This window comes from Cupressus sempervirens, chromosome 5 (genome assembly GCF_028749045.1).
Source record: "Cupressus sempervirens isolate cs-2001-9-10 chromosome 5, ASM2874904v1, whole genome shotgun sequence".
Lineage (NCBI taxonomy): Eukaryota > Viridiplantae > Streptophyta > Pinopsida > Cupressales > Cupressaceae > Cupressus > Cupressus sempervirens.
In genome coordinates, this window is record NC_143122.1 from 925,810,414 (window position 1) to 925,818,386 (window position 7,973).

Sequence of the window (7,973 nt, forward strand, 5' to 3'; positions counted from 1 at the left end):
AAGCAGAATTACTATAGGAGTCGAGTGACACAAAATTCCTATGCATGTCAAGCACTAGCAACTAGTAAGTGTCAAGTAACATAGTATCAACATCTGAGTTTGTGCCTTCACAAACTCATATGTAAACCATTTTCTGAGTTGACATAGGATGAATCTCAAAGGATCTTGAAGATAATATCGAATCTTTTGCATTACCTATCTAATCAGCATGCAGCCAATAAGAAAAATGGAGAAGGCATGCAATCAATGGGAAAAGTGCAAGAATTGAGTGGCAAATAAAGAGTAAATATTGATTGTAGATTCATACCTAACCCTAAGTCTTCAAAACCTTTAAAAGGAGGATGAAACCCATTATGTCTGTGCATGAGAAAAGTGTATGGGTGAATTATAATGAAGTGTAGAAGGGTGTAAAGACTTTGAGAGAGCATAACAACATTGCATAATCTAGTTGATCAAGAACAAAGTATCAGAGTTTCAAGGAGAAACATATCAAATCAAGCAAGGATAAGAGCAGACAAAGCAGAATAAGGATCTAGAATCAGAAATTAAGGATTGCAAGTCATCAAGTCAAGACATTCTACCATCCTTTCTAACCATTGTATTATGAGAATGGAAATCCTATGTTGATTGGTTGGCTTAGCAGCTATATTGGTTTAGCAACCATATTGTAGATCCTTAACAAGATTGTAAATCCTTTAATAGGGTAGCATTCCAAGTGAATGTTTGTAAATCCTTTAACCAGGTGACTTTTAATAGGGTGTAAAGTCTTTAACAGGACATGCCTTTCATAGGCAAACCATTGGAAGTGGTCAAACTTTGTAACCTTAAACAATTACATATTGTTGCAGTGATACTTTGTATGTGTTATCCCCACCCCAATTTTACCTTCTCATTTTGGAGGGTTTCTGGGTTACCAAATCTTGTGTTATCTGTTTTCATGCATGTGTTTACTTTCATGTTCATTAGATGAATTAGATGCATGTGAATGATATCTGTAGACACCTAAAAACCTTTAGAAAATAAAGTATTTTTATTTTCTGAAAAATTCCTGATGACATCATCATTTATTAATTAATTAATTATTTAATTTATTTATTTATTTTTATGCCATTAAATCCCTTTATCTTAATTAAAAATATTTAATTAAGGAATCCCTCCCAAAAATGTTTAAATCTTATTTAAACATTATTTCCTTATTTATTAATTATTTAATTAATAAATTGACCAAAAAACCCAAAATAAATTAAAAAATTATTTTTTGCCCAAAACTTGGCCAATTTCCTTAAGACCACTAACCTCTTCCAAAATCTTCTAATCCTTCTTTAATTTTAATTAAAGGCTAATCCCATCATTTCCTACCCCTAATCCCAACTCAAAATATTTAATTAAGATTAAATATTAATCCTCATGTTTATTAAAAAAAGTTTTAATAAATATCTCCTCAACCCAAACCTTTGAAATAAATAAAACTTTATTTATTTCCTAAAAATCTAATTTATCCTCATCCTAAGAAGTTCTAGACTCTTCTAGAAAGTCTTCATCCTCATCCCAGGAAATTCTAGACTATTCTAGAAAGTCTTTATCCTCATCCAAAGTCTAGACTCTTCTAGAAGATGTCTTTCAACCTAATCCTAATCCCCTCCTAACCTTGTCACATTCCCTAAACATGGGTTAAGACTTACTAACCCAAGCCAAAGTTAACAAATATCTCCTCCTTCACCCACCCTCATTAAATGCCATCCACTTGCCTATCCCTAAGCTAATCCTAAACCATCCTAATCCATCCTCTAATCATTTGCGCAATCCTAAGCAAGCTTAAAACCTTCCTAATCAAGCCCAAGTCGAAATTGCTCTCATCTCCCTCAAAATATCTCAACCATAAAATTTTATGAAGCCCACTAGGCCATAAATGACTCTTCCAAGCCCTTTTATTGCTCTTACAAGCCATTATGAGGGTCTTTATGAAGATTTTATCCCTTGAGCCTCCTTTGTTGACTCATCCTTCCCCTTTCCTCCATCCTCTCACCCTGTGACATGTGTCACTCCCTGATTGGTTCTAAGGAAGCACAATCCATTTGCTCTCTTCTCATGCAATCTAAGCCCTCCATGAGCTTTTTCCCATCCTTGCATCTTAGCCCTCAATCTCTCAAGCCTCTTGCCTATAAATTGGATCCTTCCCCTTTGCAAAATAACACAATCCATGAAGTAAAGTCATAATGTCATTTTAAGAAGCCATTTTACATCAAAACCATACACTCACACCCAAATTCCAACTCCATTTAAAGCCATTTTTGAAGCATAAAGCTTGAGCATACATCCTATCTATTTAGACAAAGCTACTCAACAAGAGAGCTTCTCATTAAGAGAGTCCATTAATGGCTCATATTCTCAATTGAGAGTTCATCTTAGTCTATCTTGAAGTTTATGAATTTTTTTTAGTTTGTAGAAGCTTTATTTAAATTTGGTTTCTATTAGCATACTAACATTGCTCATATACATTTTGGCACGCTCGGTGGGACCCCGCATGGGTCATCTTCATTAGCTTTTTTAGTCAAGTTTTGTATGTCATTTGTTAATTTTGGCTAATTTTGCTTGTTTTTGTGATTGGTAGGATTGTATAAATTAGTTTTCTAGGTCCACATGAGCATGAAGAAGACAAAGGAACTCATAGTATATCTCATAGTGTTTGCAGATTTTTCAAGCTTATAGGTGGACAAAGAACTTGGAATTCTTCTTCCTCTTCTTGTCTATATTCTTCTTATTCCATCTACTTCTTCTTCTTCTTCTTGTGGGAGATCTTGGCCATTTTTTTTTAAGGAAGCAAAATCATACACTTTTCTTTTTAGTGCTTAAAATGAACCCCCAAATCATGCTTAAATCCATTAAAAAATTAAAAATTTGCAAAAAAGAAAAATCTTTTAACAAGTGAAACTAAACCAATCCAATCATTTGCATCCTTGCAACATCAAGGTTTTAGATGCATTCATGCAAAGTTAGGAACACTTCATTTTTGAGAATTTAAAAAGAACTTCAAGTTTCCATTTCAAAAGGTTCAAAATCAACACTAAGTGCACACTAAAATCTAAATCAAACTCAAAGCATCAATCAAGGATAAAATGAACCTCATTTGCAAATATTTTAAAGTTCTTTTAAAAATCTCATGAAAACGAAGAGTCCTAAATGGTTGCCAAAAATTGTCCTAAAAGCTTTGTTATTTGTTCCAAACAAATGTCTTGTTGCAAAATCTTGAATGTTTATTAGGTTTTTCATGCATCAAAACAATCTAGGAATATCATTTTTGGGCTTAAAATATGCAAACTAGAACACAAAATCTTGAATGAAAACCAAAGTCCAAAGAGTCATTTTCACTTTTGAGTCCAAAACAATCTTGAATGATCTAAGGTTAAAACAAAGCACTTCAAAGTTCTTAAAACAACACACAAAATCTCAATCTTGAATGCTCAAAGGAAAAAACTTGAATGTTTAATCACTTGTCTTTGAATGCATGTTGCTAAACACACTCTTGAATGTCATGGATTAAAATCAAATTTTCCTTGAATGCATGATTAAAACAAAAAATCCAATCTTGAATGCCAAGGATCAATTAACCATTGCAATATCAAACACTTCATTTGGAGCTTCTAAAATTGAACAAAACAAATCTCTTTTCCACATGCAATTCAGGTAAACTTTGATTTTTGGACACTTAAGAAACTTTGTTAAGTTAAATACAAATTTGCAAAAATCAATTTGAGTAGTTTCTTGGACTCACCTCTTTTCTAATCACCCATCAATTCAACCATTGGTTGCAATCTCAGCACCATTTATGGGGATGGGTCTACTTGAAAAAGGTGTTAAATGTTCCACAATCTAACTCACTCGCTTGGTCTTTGAATGTTTGCTTTAACTTTATCAAAAAATTTAAATGACCAAAACTCTAGATTAAATCGATCACACTTCAAGTTTGGGCACTAAAATTGAACAACTATTGACGTGGAGGGCCTCCGGGCGTGCGCTTGACAAATCGAGTCTCACATATCTTTGCTTTGGGCTTAAAACAAAATCACACCAACTCTTGAATGCTTTAAAGGAAATTAACCGATACTTGACGTGGAGGGCCTCCGAGCGTGCGAGTTTTCTTTTGTTGACCCTAACTCTTCTTCTTGTTTGCATTCTTCGATCAATTTACTTTTGTTGGCACTTCAAGTTGGAATTGAACATTGTCTCTTAAACATGAGTGCTTGCAAAGTCTAGATCAGCACACATAAGAGTCAGTTGGTAAAAGAACAAGCGTGTTTTTTAGCCCAAGGTCATCCAAGTCTTCTCTCCCCTTGTCGTCTTTCGAGGCCATCTTGGGTGCATAAGATTAGGATCCAAAACCTTGTTTCTCTTTTTAGGAGGCCTGCTTGGGGATTTCATCACCCCTTGGGATGACCTCAACTCCAGCATTTCGGCGGAGTATAAAGATCGGGAGGTGAATCAAAAGACACCTCCCTTGGGATCAAGATTTTGTCACTCGGGCTAAGCCTCAAGGAACTTTATACCCTTGAGAAGTGAAAAAGGAGAAGTGGGTTAGCACTCCTCTCGGCTATGTGACATCTTTTTGGTTTCATCTACGGATTTGAGCCTCACGTACCTTGGGTATATCGAGGAATCCCTAGCTAAACCAACTGTCAGCCTTGTAGACAACCATCTAGAGTGTTAATGTGTTTGAAGTGACTGATCGAAACATTTGTAAAACATACACACTCCTCATCGTAAGTATCACATTCTGAGAATCAAAAACTTCTATCTAGTTGTTCCTATCTATTGCTTGCTTTTTTATTTGTTGAATGAATGTTTGCCAAACTTGGTCAATCCTAGCTTAGGGTACACTTAGCGTAGTCACTGCCTATTCCAGAAGTTGAACAAGTTGAAGAAAAATAATCGAAGTCTCTCAAAGCCAAGAAAATTCAAGAATTGATGTCAGAGCAACCCAAACCCAAACAAAAGTTCCACAAAGTTAAACTCAAACCATCTCAAGCATACCAAGAACTTTCAACCAAGAGAAAGGAACTAACACCAAGTCCTCGAATTGCCAAACTCCACAAAGCAGAGGATAAAGTTGTCGACGAAGCACTTCAAGAGGCTTGGTTAGAGCACACCATCAAATTTAGCCAACATCCAGGAATTAATCCTGCTTATGCCGTACCAACTAGGCATGATTTCTATGATTAGACACCCTTGTTTCTCCACACCTTCTTGGATAAACTTCACCTTAGAGTCATCTTTGTAGAAAAGTCAGCCATCTTAGGTTATCCCCTTAAGCATTATTAGCTCATCCATATCATTTAGGACCAAACCATCTAGCCAGCAATCCAAAATCTTCACATCCAACCCTTCAAAAATTGTTGTCACCTTGCTAAAAGTTGTCATTCCTAAAATCTTTCAAAACCACCAATCTCACCAAGGTTATCCCTTTGACAAAGCTTTGTCTAGGGTAATCTAGCTTTGCCACTTGTTATCCCTCATCACCTTGAGCTAAAGGTTGGGATCCACAAGTGGTCAATCTCATGTTCTTCCTAAAGGATCATCAGTCTATCCTTAAGTTGACACAATCACCACCAAGCTTGCACATAGGAAAGCAGACCTTTTGTGCTTTGGTAACATATCTTTGAAGTTAGAATCCCCAACCCAATCCTCCTTAGGTTTGTTCATATAGCTTTGCCTCAACCTAGGAAATCATTTGCATAGAAAAGCCTTCCTCCCTTTTGCATCCACCAGCATTTGTTGCATCTCATCCCTAGGAGCATTTTTCATGCCACCCATCACTCGCTTAGCCAAGAAGAAAGAAACAATGGAGCCCTATCATTTGGATCGAACAGCCTCACCCCCCTTGAGCACTCAGCCATCCTTCAACCCAGAGAAAGCTATGCCATCATCTACTAACATTGAAGCTTTCATGAACCAACCAGGAAATGCAGTATTGGTAAATGCCATTATAGACAAGAACAAAGAGACAATCATGGATAATTTTTGAAAGGACAATGTAGGAACCTTTGACTTTGGAAGACCCCCTCCATTATTAGATCCATCTCACTCATTGTTTGGGTAGCTGCCACCACCCATAGGCTCTTATGATCCAAATTATCCTCAATATATGCCAAAAGAAGAGCCTCCAGCCAATCCATATGATCCAATAGACCCAAACATACCATCATCCACCCAAGTTGAAATCTCCATGCCGCAAGCCAACCCAGCCACCACCACTCCATCCTTGGTTCATACCTCTCTGCTCCAAACCCCGTTTACCCAAAACACCTCACCATTCACGCCCTTCACTATTGTTGCTGCTGCTCCCCAACCCAGCCTTCCAAATCCACCCATCTCCCAAATTAGTTCTAGCATCTTTGGCCAACCTCAACAATATACAACAGGGATGTCGCCCATGGGACCAAGTAATCAACCTTTCATCACCCCCAGCTTGTTCACCATAGCCCAAAGCACAATCCCATCATTTCCATTAGGTCTTGGGAGCTCAGTGCCATCAGCCACAAATCTACAAGCTACTACCCTCACTCCACAAAGATATCAAACCCCACAAGCTACTACCAATGTTCTGCCCAGCTCTCAAGTGACCCAAGCTCCCGCCACCACTCTACCAAGCTTCCAAATCTAGCCACCAAGCTATCAAACCCCATCAATTCTATTTCCTAGCTTTTAATTCCCACCACCTCCACCACCAACTAATCCATTACCTCCTATTACCAACTACTTTTCAATGCCACTTCTAGGAGGTAACCCACCAATCCAGCCAACCACCAATTATTTGTAGGTACCATCCCAAATTGGGGCACAGCCCACATACCTTGGTCAAACCCCACAAGCCCCCCGATCCTTTCCCCAAGCTTCACAACCATCTTATACCTTACCTCCATAAAGCCATTCATTTATCCCACAGCCAGCTTATGTTCCTCAATCCCAACCTCAAATCCCACATCAACAGCAAGCCTCGCAGCACATGCAACAATATGCACCACATCCCCCTCAACAACCCGTCATCCACCATGCAGTTGCCCAAACAATGTACAATCCCTATCAGCAAATCCCTCACAGCCATCCATATTCAGTGGCCCCATCTAGCGCATACCTACCTCAAGGCACTCCTACATTGGGGGCACCCCAGCCATCACCTATCAATTCAGAATGGGAGCAAATGAAGACAGCTCTGAAAGCCATCCAAGAAGGGAATGATCTGAAGACATTCAAGTTTGAGAATGTGTGTCCTTACCCATTTGACAGAGCCATTACCATGACACCATTTCCCGAACACTTTGAGGTACCCAAATTTGACAAATTCAGAGGAAAAGGAGACCCTGTCACACATATCAAAGAATTTTACATGCACTGTCAAGACGTGGCATACAATGATGTCTTACTCTTGTGCCTTTTTCCCAAAAGCTTGGCTGGACCAGCTCTTGAATGGTTTTACAGAATCCCCTATGGCACAATAAAAAACTTTGCTAGATTATCTGAGGCATTCGTAGCCCAATATGCCCATCTTGTTGAAACAGAGCTATCAATAGTTGACCTTGTCCACACTAAGGAAAAAGGTGGAGAAAGCCTTGCTGAATACCTACAAAGATGGCAAACCCTTACCACCCACATATCCTGCACCTTGCCAGAGCGCCATGTGGTGAAAATGTTTATTGATAATGCCCATCCCAGCTTGGCTCACCACATGACCATGAACTATTTGCAGACCTATAAAGATATCAAAGAGAAAGGAATGATCCTTGAGCAAGGACTCATTAAAGATGGTGTGGTCAAGATTTACAAAGAGGCTAACCAAAATCAATCACATTCCAATGACAAGTCTAGATATTGGAACAAAAACAAGCACGTTGCAACAGATGGTGTCACTGACACTAGACATGTGAATATTGTTGGTCCTTCTCACAACCAGTCCAACCCACCATATCAACCAAACAATC